Source organism: Trichechus manatus, unplaced genomic scaffold (assembly GCF_000243295.1).
Source record: "Trichechus manatus latirostris isolate Lorelei unplaced genomic scaffold, TriManLat1.0 scaffold00028, whole genome shotgun sequence".
Lineage (NCBI taxonomy): Eukaryota > Metazoa > Chordata > Mammalia > Sirenia > Trichechidae > Trichechus > Trichechus manatus.
Genome location: NW_004443964.1, coordinates 17,177,782 through 17,185,872, shown reverse-complemented (window position 1 = coordinate 17,185,872; position 8,091 = coordinate 17,177,782). Strand labels below are relative to the sequence as shown.

Here is an 8,091-nt window from a genome sequence, read left to right as displayed (position 1 = left end):
ATGGTTAACAATCTCACAACACATCAACCATATCCTTACTCAACCTTGGGTTCCCTATCACCAGCTTCCTTGTCCCCTTCTGCCTTCTGGCCCTTGTCAGCATAGTGACCGTTTTTGTTTTACCTTCGGCCCTAGGTTAATTTACAAATGGAATGATAAAAAACATTGACTAAGAACTGCAGCTCACCCACTACGTGTCAGGTTCCTGATTACCCTGAGAATCCACAAACCCTCACCCACAGCCCTTCTGTCCAGGCCAGGCACTGCTCTCGGGGCTTTCCAGATATTACTCATTCAATCCCCATACAACTCAGAGGAGGGAAACTGAGGCATGGAGAGGTTAAGAAACTTCCCAGGGCCTCTCAAGCAGTGCCCGGCTCCAGAGCACCATGCTTTACCTGTGACCTGCCCTCCAAGGCCAGGGCCATCTGGCCTGCCTTCGCCATCTTCACCTCTCTCCCTCTCTCCCTCCCTCACCACGCCCCAATCACACTTCCCATGTGCTGATCTCTCTCTTGAAATGTTCTTCCCAACACTTCCAGCTGCTGGCTTCTTTCCTTTATTGGTTCTCAGGGCTCTGCTCTTTTCCCTCAGAGGAAGGAAATTTCACACTTACCACGATTTAATATGTATGATGCATGTGTCTGCTGCTATGTTTACTGTCTAGACTAGATAATGTACTATATGGGGAGCACATAGCAGGGACCGCATCTGTTCTGCTCTCTTAACAGCTTTCCAATGCCAAGCACAAAGCTTGGCCCCAGATGATGCACAAATACCTGAATGACTGATAATCACTGTTCACTTAGCCCTTTCAGTGGAAAGATTTTTACATTCTAGATTTCAAGCCCAAAATGATCAACATAACCATCTTTAGGAATACTGCTTAAAAGACTGTATTAGGTGTAAGAAAGTATTTAAAATTGAGTAAGAGAATAGGATAGCTTATTGTCAGCTTTAAACAGCAAAAGAGGAATGAAACTCTTGTAAAACATATATTGTGCTTCTGAAAGATTATTTACAGGAGCAATTCAAAGGGTGGATTTTACTATCAAATCCTAGTAAGTTTATGACTGAAGAGAGCTCCCTGTGCCGTTCTCAACTGTTAGGATAAGCTGGGAGGCACTCGATTTGTTAGTTCCAATAATCTTCGTAGAGGAAAGTCCTTAGAACCAAGATTCCAGGCAAATCCAACAAAGGTTACCTCACTATATTTCAAAGCCAACCCAGGTTTTCCGTTCCACCAATTTGCACATGGAAAGGTGAGATTCTTTGCTCAACAGTCCCACTAGTGCTCACAGTGATCTGGCCTATGGCTTTTGTTCACCAAAGAAAACTGCTTCCTTTCAAGGACTTAAGTCTTCTGCAACTCCTATAAACGGTTATTCTTTAGGCTTTACAAAGTCGTACCCATTCACAGTAGATGTCCTAGATGGGAACTCAGAATTTAAACAGGTGCCAGTACACAATAATAGGCTAGGAATTTGTGGCCTCACGTGTGTGTGTGTGGGGGGGGGGAGTCTTATTTTTTAAACTGGGAAAGTTCCCAGGGCTATGGCTTGAGAGAATTTCAAGACGAGGATGGGTCCACCAGAAAGCAACTAAAGAACTCGTCCTGGGGAGCAACATGAGCCAGAGTTCTAATACCAGCTCTGAGTTCTTGACCTCGCTGTGTGATCTTGGACAAGTTACCTAATCTCTCTGAACCTCAGTTTCCTCACCTTAATATAGGACTGATAAACCCCAAGACTATAGCACCCAGACACCCTGCTAACTCAGAAACGAAGCCACTCCTGAAGTCCACCTTTCAGCCAAAGATTAGACAGGCTTATAAAACAAACACACATGTGAGTAACGTGCATCTTAGTTCAATCAAATATACCAGACCAAATGGGCAACTCTGCCCAAAAGCAAACACAAGAAGGCAGGAAGGGACAGGAAACCTGGATGAGTGGACACAGGAAACCCGGAGCGGAAAGGAAGAGAGCGCTGACACATTGCAGGGATTTGCAACCAATGTCACAAAACAATTTGTGTATAAACTTTTGAATGAGAAACTAATTTGTGCTGCAAACTTTCACCTAAAGCATAATAAAATAATAGGATTGATAAAACTACCTACAACTGCATTGTGAGGATTAAAATTAGAAACAGTGCCTGCACATAACAACTCCCCACAAATGATAGCTACTCATATTGCCATCACCTGCTTATTGTTTTCTGCTTTACAAAGCACTATCAACAAACATCCAACTGAGACTTAGAGAGTCCTGAACTTGAAAAGTTCTCTCCTCTCAGCCATTTAATTTCTCAAATCCTTATATTCATAAACTCACTTAATCTATGACACCGGATTGAGGGAAGAGACAAATCCGTCGCTGTCAAGTCGATTCCGACTCATAGCGACCCTACAGGATAGAGCAGAACTGCCCCATAGGGTTTCCAAGGAGTGCCTGGTGGATTCGAACTGCCGACATTTTGGTTAGCAGCCGTACTCTTAACCACTGCGCCACTAGCGGAAATCAAGTCCAAGTCTTCATTTTGGAAAAGAGCTCTTAAGGGCCAGAGTGGTAAAATGATGTGCCCAAAAACCTGGGGGTAACAGGTAAAATCCCCAGGACTGGAACCCAGACCTCCTGACCCCAATTCCAGGGCTCTCTCTAGCCCACCCAAAACCAGCCAGGACTCTGCACGCTCAAGGCCTCCTAGCATCACTCCGATTACTGGTGTCTCCTGGACATTTCACACAATGCAATGAAGGATTATAAAGAGTTTGGAAAGGGACAGCACAGAATCTTGTATATAACCTTGAGCAGCTTTAAAATTCACCTGTAGGTTTCCATTCTTCTTATATCAATATTTATTTTTAACTTGGGATTTAAAGTTGACAAAGACTTAATGAAAAGGCAAGATAAAGGGAGCTGTCTGTCCATGGCTCATTAGCTCCTGAAGTTAATGCTTCTCACGAGGACAAGAGTCAACCAAAGGACAGAACTCCAGGCAAATCGGAAAACGTTCCTCCCACCCAAAAATCATGGATTCCTGCCTGGGCTCCGAGCGGTAAATCTTAAAAGACGCTTCCCAATTTTACCCCAGAACCAGCTGCCAGTAAACCGTTCATTCCATCATTAGACAGCATCAGCTGTTACTGGGAACTGCCTAGATGCCAGGGACATATGTGACCTCATTTAATCCTCACAACTACCTGTAAAGAATGTACTACCATATTTCACCTAATCTAAGATCCCACTGATGGTAAGACACACTGTTATTCTATGTACAGAGAAAGGAACCCACTGCCAATTATATCTGTAAAATCCTAAAGATCATAAAACTTTTTTTCAGAAATGTTAAGATGTTATACTGTCTTAGATTGACGAAATGTGAATATTGTCCCACTTTACAGATAAAAGAAACTGAGGTTACAGAAAGTAATTTGCCTAAGGCCACACAGATAAGTGGAAGCACGAGAATACAAATTTGTGAAAAGTCTGCTCACCTTTTCAGGGCAGTAAAGCAGATTTCCTACAGCCATGTGGATTACAAAAAAAAAAAAAAAATCTGGGCAGAGAGGCAGGACACCAGGTGCTAGCCCTGGCTCCACTTTGAGCACAGTAGTAGCTCATTAACTATGGCAAGACTCTGAACCTGGCCCTTCATATGTACCAAGAGGCCACTGTGCTAGGCCATCTCTAATAAAGTCATCCCTCTCCTAGGAAAAACAATGTGGTACAGTGGGAAAAGCAGATATTGGAATCCGAAAGTCCGAGATTGAAATTCCTGCTCCATCATTTAATCAGCTTGTAATTCTGGGCAAGTTACTGAATGACTCTGAGCCTCAGTTTCCTCTGCTGCAAAATGGAGCTACCACCACTCCCTTTGAGGGTTAATTGCTAGAGGACTGGAGAGAATATCGGAAAAGGGCGGAAAGCAGCGCCTAGTAGAGTTGGAGCTCAACAAATGCTCTCTTCTTTATACTAGCCTTCTCCTGCTTTGGACAAAATCAAAGAATAATATTCCCTGTGACCTCAGCAATTCCCAAGGGGGACCCTCAAGAGAAATAAGCCAAGTAGACCCAAGTAGAGGGATACTCCGGTAAAGAAAATGAACAGGAAGAACCTGGAGGAGAGGGACAGTGTTTGTTTAATGAACTTCTGAACTTCTGAATAAATCAACTGATAGGGAAAAGAGAAAAAAAAAGAACAGAACTTAAAGCCATCAAGAAACACTGGTCACACAAACAGCAAAAGACAAAATAAATAGATGGGACTTCATAAAAATTAAAAACCCTTGTTCATCAAAAGACTCTACCCAAAAAGTGAAAAGACAAGCTACCAACTGGGAGAATATCTTCAGAAATCATATATCCAACAAGAATCTAATAACAAAATATAAATATAAAACTTCGACAACTTAACAAAAAGACAAACAATCCAATCATAAAACGGGCAAAGGACTTGAATAGACATTTCACCAAAGAAGACATTCAAACGGGCACAAGAAAAGATGCTCAGCGTCATTCGCCATCAGAAAGATGCAAATTCAAACCACAACGAGATACCATTTCACTCCCACTAGGATGGCTAAAATTAAAAAAAATAATAAATGTTGGCGAAGATGTGGGGAAACTGGAGCCCTTATCCATTGCTGGTAGGAATGCAAAATGGTACAGCCGTTGTGGAAAACAGTGTGATGGTTCCTCAAAAAACTAAAACTAGAACTACTATATGACCCAGCAATTCCACTCCTAGGTATATACCCAAAAGACTTGAAAGCAGAGACTCAAAAAGACACTTGTACCCCAAAGTTCATTGTAGCACTATTCACAATAGCCAAAAGGTGGAAGCAACATCTAAATGCCCATTAACGTGGTATATACATAGAATGGAATACTACTCAGCCAGCAGGAGAAATGAAGTCTTGATACATGCTACAGTATGGATGGAGCTTGAAGACATTATGGTGAGTGAAATAAGCTAACCACAAAAGGAAAAATACTGTATGACCTCCCTTATATAAAAAAAACAAGGCAAATGTATAGAGACTAAAGTTTATTAATGGTTACCAGGGGTGGGAAGGAGGGGGAAAAGGTGGGTTAATGGTGATAGAAAAATAGCACTGATTAAAGGTAGGGTTGCACAGCTGATTATTGTAATTGCTGTCAATAAGTTGTACACCTGTAAAAAGTTGAATTGGCAAAAGATGTATGATAGATATATTTACAGCAACGACAAAAAAAGAGTAGCTGCTGAGGCTGCTTATTACCAAACACCTTATGAGATTTGGTTCCTTGGTTTGGAGGTTTAGGGTCATGGTTTCATGGGACATGCCAGTTAATTAGCCTAATTATGTGTTTAGTGCTTCTGTTCTTTCTCCTAGTCCACTGAGTAGTGCCTGGGGTCTTAAAAGCTTGTAGGTGGCCATTCTAGGCACAACAATTGGTCTCTATTTACCTGCAGCAACAGAGAAGGAAGGGCAGTCAGGAATAGGAGGAGGATACGGAATGTGTGGCTACTTGCTTCCATGAACAACTGCCTCCTTTGCCATGAGACCAGAAGAACTGGACGGTGCCCAGCTACCATTACTTAACATTGTGATCAAAGATTCCATAGACGAATCCTGATCAAAAGGGGGAAAATGCAGAAAAGACTTTCAAATTCTATGGACTCCAGACTTTCTGGAGCCATGGAGAGTAGATGAACCCCTGAAACTATTGCCCTGAGATCACCTTTAAACCTTAAACCAAAAATATCCCCTGAAGTTTTCTAAAATCAAACGATAGCTTAGCTTAACTAGTAAAAAAAGGTCTGCCTTGAGCGTTATGCTCTTTTAAGAACTACTACGGGTAGCCAACTCGATGGCAGCTACAACAACTATTTCATTCCTAGGTTAAGTAACACTGTGTGTTCCTCCCCTTTCTTTTCTCACTAGCTTCAGAAAATCCTCAGAAGACAGGAGCCTTTGACTTGGAGGTATGTAGAACAAACTCTCAACCCCTGGTTTTTTTTCCCTCCACTGCAACCATAATGCCTAGCACAGTTTCTGACAAACAGCCGACTCTCAATAAAAATTAGTTAAATGAATATTTTTTTGAATCCTTTGTGCAATTTGTTTTGACCAAAACTCCAAAACATCCTATACATTTATTCTGCCTAAAGCCTAACCTTTCCTGATAACATTCTAATAACATAATCATTAATGACAAACAATATGCTTGATGTACGCTATGTCTCCACTCACATGACACCATTCTATTCTCTTTTCAAAATGCACTTCCAACAAGGCCCCAGAGCACTGAACCCAAACCAAACTTCTGGACTTTTCCATCCCTATCGCTTGTCCCAGCCATTCTTGGGTTAGTCATCAGTGGACACAATTACCACCATCTTCAGATCTGAATCAGTTTGTTAGTCTCTTTCCTCTCAGGCAGAGCGTCTTTTCCTGGAGACAGACATGCAGGCAAGTTCAGTTCAGCCACAGCCCTCTCTCCTGTGCCCTCCAAGCCTTCACTGACACCCTGAGGGGTGCATGAGACAAGAAAGAAACTACAGGGTAAAATCCGGCTCAATCCCCATGACCTCAGGAATCTTACATGTTTTCCATAAGTTTAGGCCAACTCCCAATTTCTGGAAGAACTGGATAGATTAATAAAGGGTTGGGTAAGAGCTAACAGAAACAGTTGTTTCACACTTTCAATACCTTCTATGAGACAAGCTGGCACCTGTGTTCTCAGACTCTAAAACCCACAAGCCTAGACTCCTCAAACTCACCCTCTCCGAGAGGGTCAAGGACCATTTGCTCCTCCATTTTTCCTTATTGACTTCCATATAAAAGTCACTCACTGTTCCCCTTCCAGCTTACAACTGGCTCCTGAAATGACTCCTTTAAATGCTTTGATGAAAATCATCAAAACATGCAAAAGTTGTGTATGTTCTGCTGTGCATATTTTCAACAACAACAAAAAATTTAAAAAAAAAACACACGCAAAAGCAAAAGGGTCACTGTTCTCAATACTCGGGCAAAGCAGTGATGGTGTCAAGATGCTGGGACTTCAAACATGAATATGGCACAACCACTGCCCTCAAGAAGGCCAAGCTTTTCCTTCAACTCTAAAAAAGTACGTCTTCCCTGTGCAGTGTCTATAAAATATTGTGACAAAGTACTTCATGGCTTTAGAGACAGGGTGTGGGTGGAAACAGACTTTGCCATTACATTTGATGCCCTGGAACCGTAACAATGACGGTTTAAATGACCATCAACCCACGGAAGGGCTGTTTTCCAAAAACCATTTTCAAAGCGGGGAAAAGTCTCCTGCACCAACTACCGTGTCATCCGTGCGTTCTGGGCAGAGTGTGTGGTGCAATTTCAGTCAGCTGTTCCATTCCTTCTCCCAGTCCCACCCTTTTATTTTTATGTTCACCAGCGGCTACAGCCTCCACCGTCACACCCGCGCTCCCGGGCAGGGCACCTGGCGTTAGGCCTCAGCCCCAATGTCACTTGTTAACCTTCCGATTCCCCGGGTTTCGGCAAGCCGCTGCCTCATTTCTAAGGCACACAAACCACCCACACGGCCACCGGCGTTTTCCAAATGCAACCCGAGGCGCAGAAAACCTCGTACAGATCCGCGTAAAAGTAACTGCGGTTCCTGACTTCGATGCATTTCGCGAGGTAGGCGAGGGGGCGGCGGGTACCCGGGCCCCATTCATAAATTACAAGCTGTTTTCCTTTAGTTTGAGTGTGGATGGTGCCTTCTTGCCCCGGGCTGAGCCTGAAGCCCGGGGCCAGCAGGCTGGGGAACCGGCCGGCGGACATCTCCGGCCGGGGTCAACCCCAACCGTCCCAAACAACAGGTTCGCCCGGGGGCGTCAAGGGGGCGCGTCCCCGTCAATCCCCAGGCCGTGACAGCGGGGTGGGGCTCCTGGGGCCCGGCCCCCGCGCCCCGCCAACGGCCGCCGGCCCTGGCCGGTCCCCTAGACCCTGCGGGGTGGGACCGCCCCCAACCAGGGCCTGCTCTGCGGGCGTCCCCCGCCCGGCCCGGGTCGCGCTTACCCCGGATCCGCTGGCTGCCTCATCGTACCGCGCCGGCGCCCG

The 8,091-nt window shown here is 44.3% G+C and overlaps 1 protein-coding gene across 3 annotated transcripts in view; it reads right to left on the bottom strand.

The window, feature by feature from the left end:
* The window catches only part of TEX2 (testis expressed 2), a 120,137-nt gene extending 112,046 nt beyond the window's left edge, over positions 1–8,091 (bottom strand). For all 3 annotated transcript variants that reach the window (XM_023729347.1, XM_004374213.3, XM_023729348.1), the window contains exon 1: positions 8,050–8,091. The gene's annotated coding sequence lies outside the window, so the exon portion shown is untranslated. The remainder of the gene's footprint in view (positions 1–8,049) is intronic.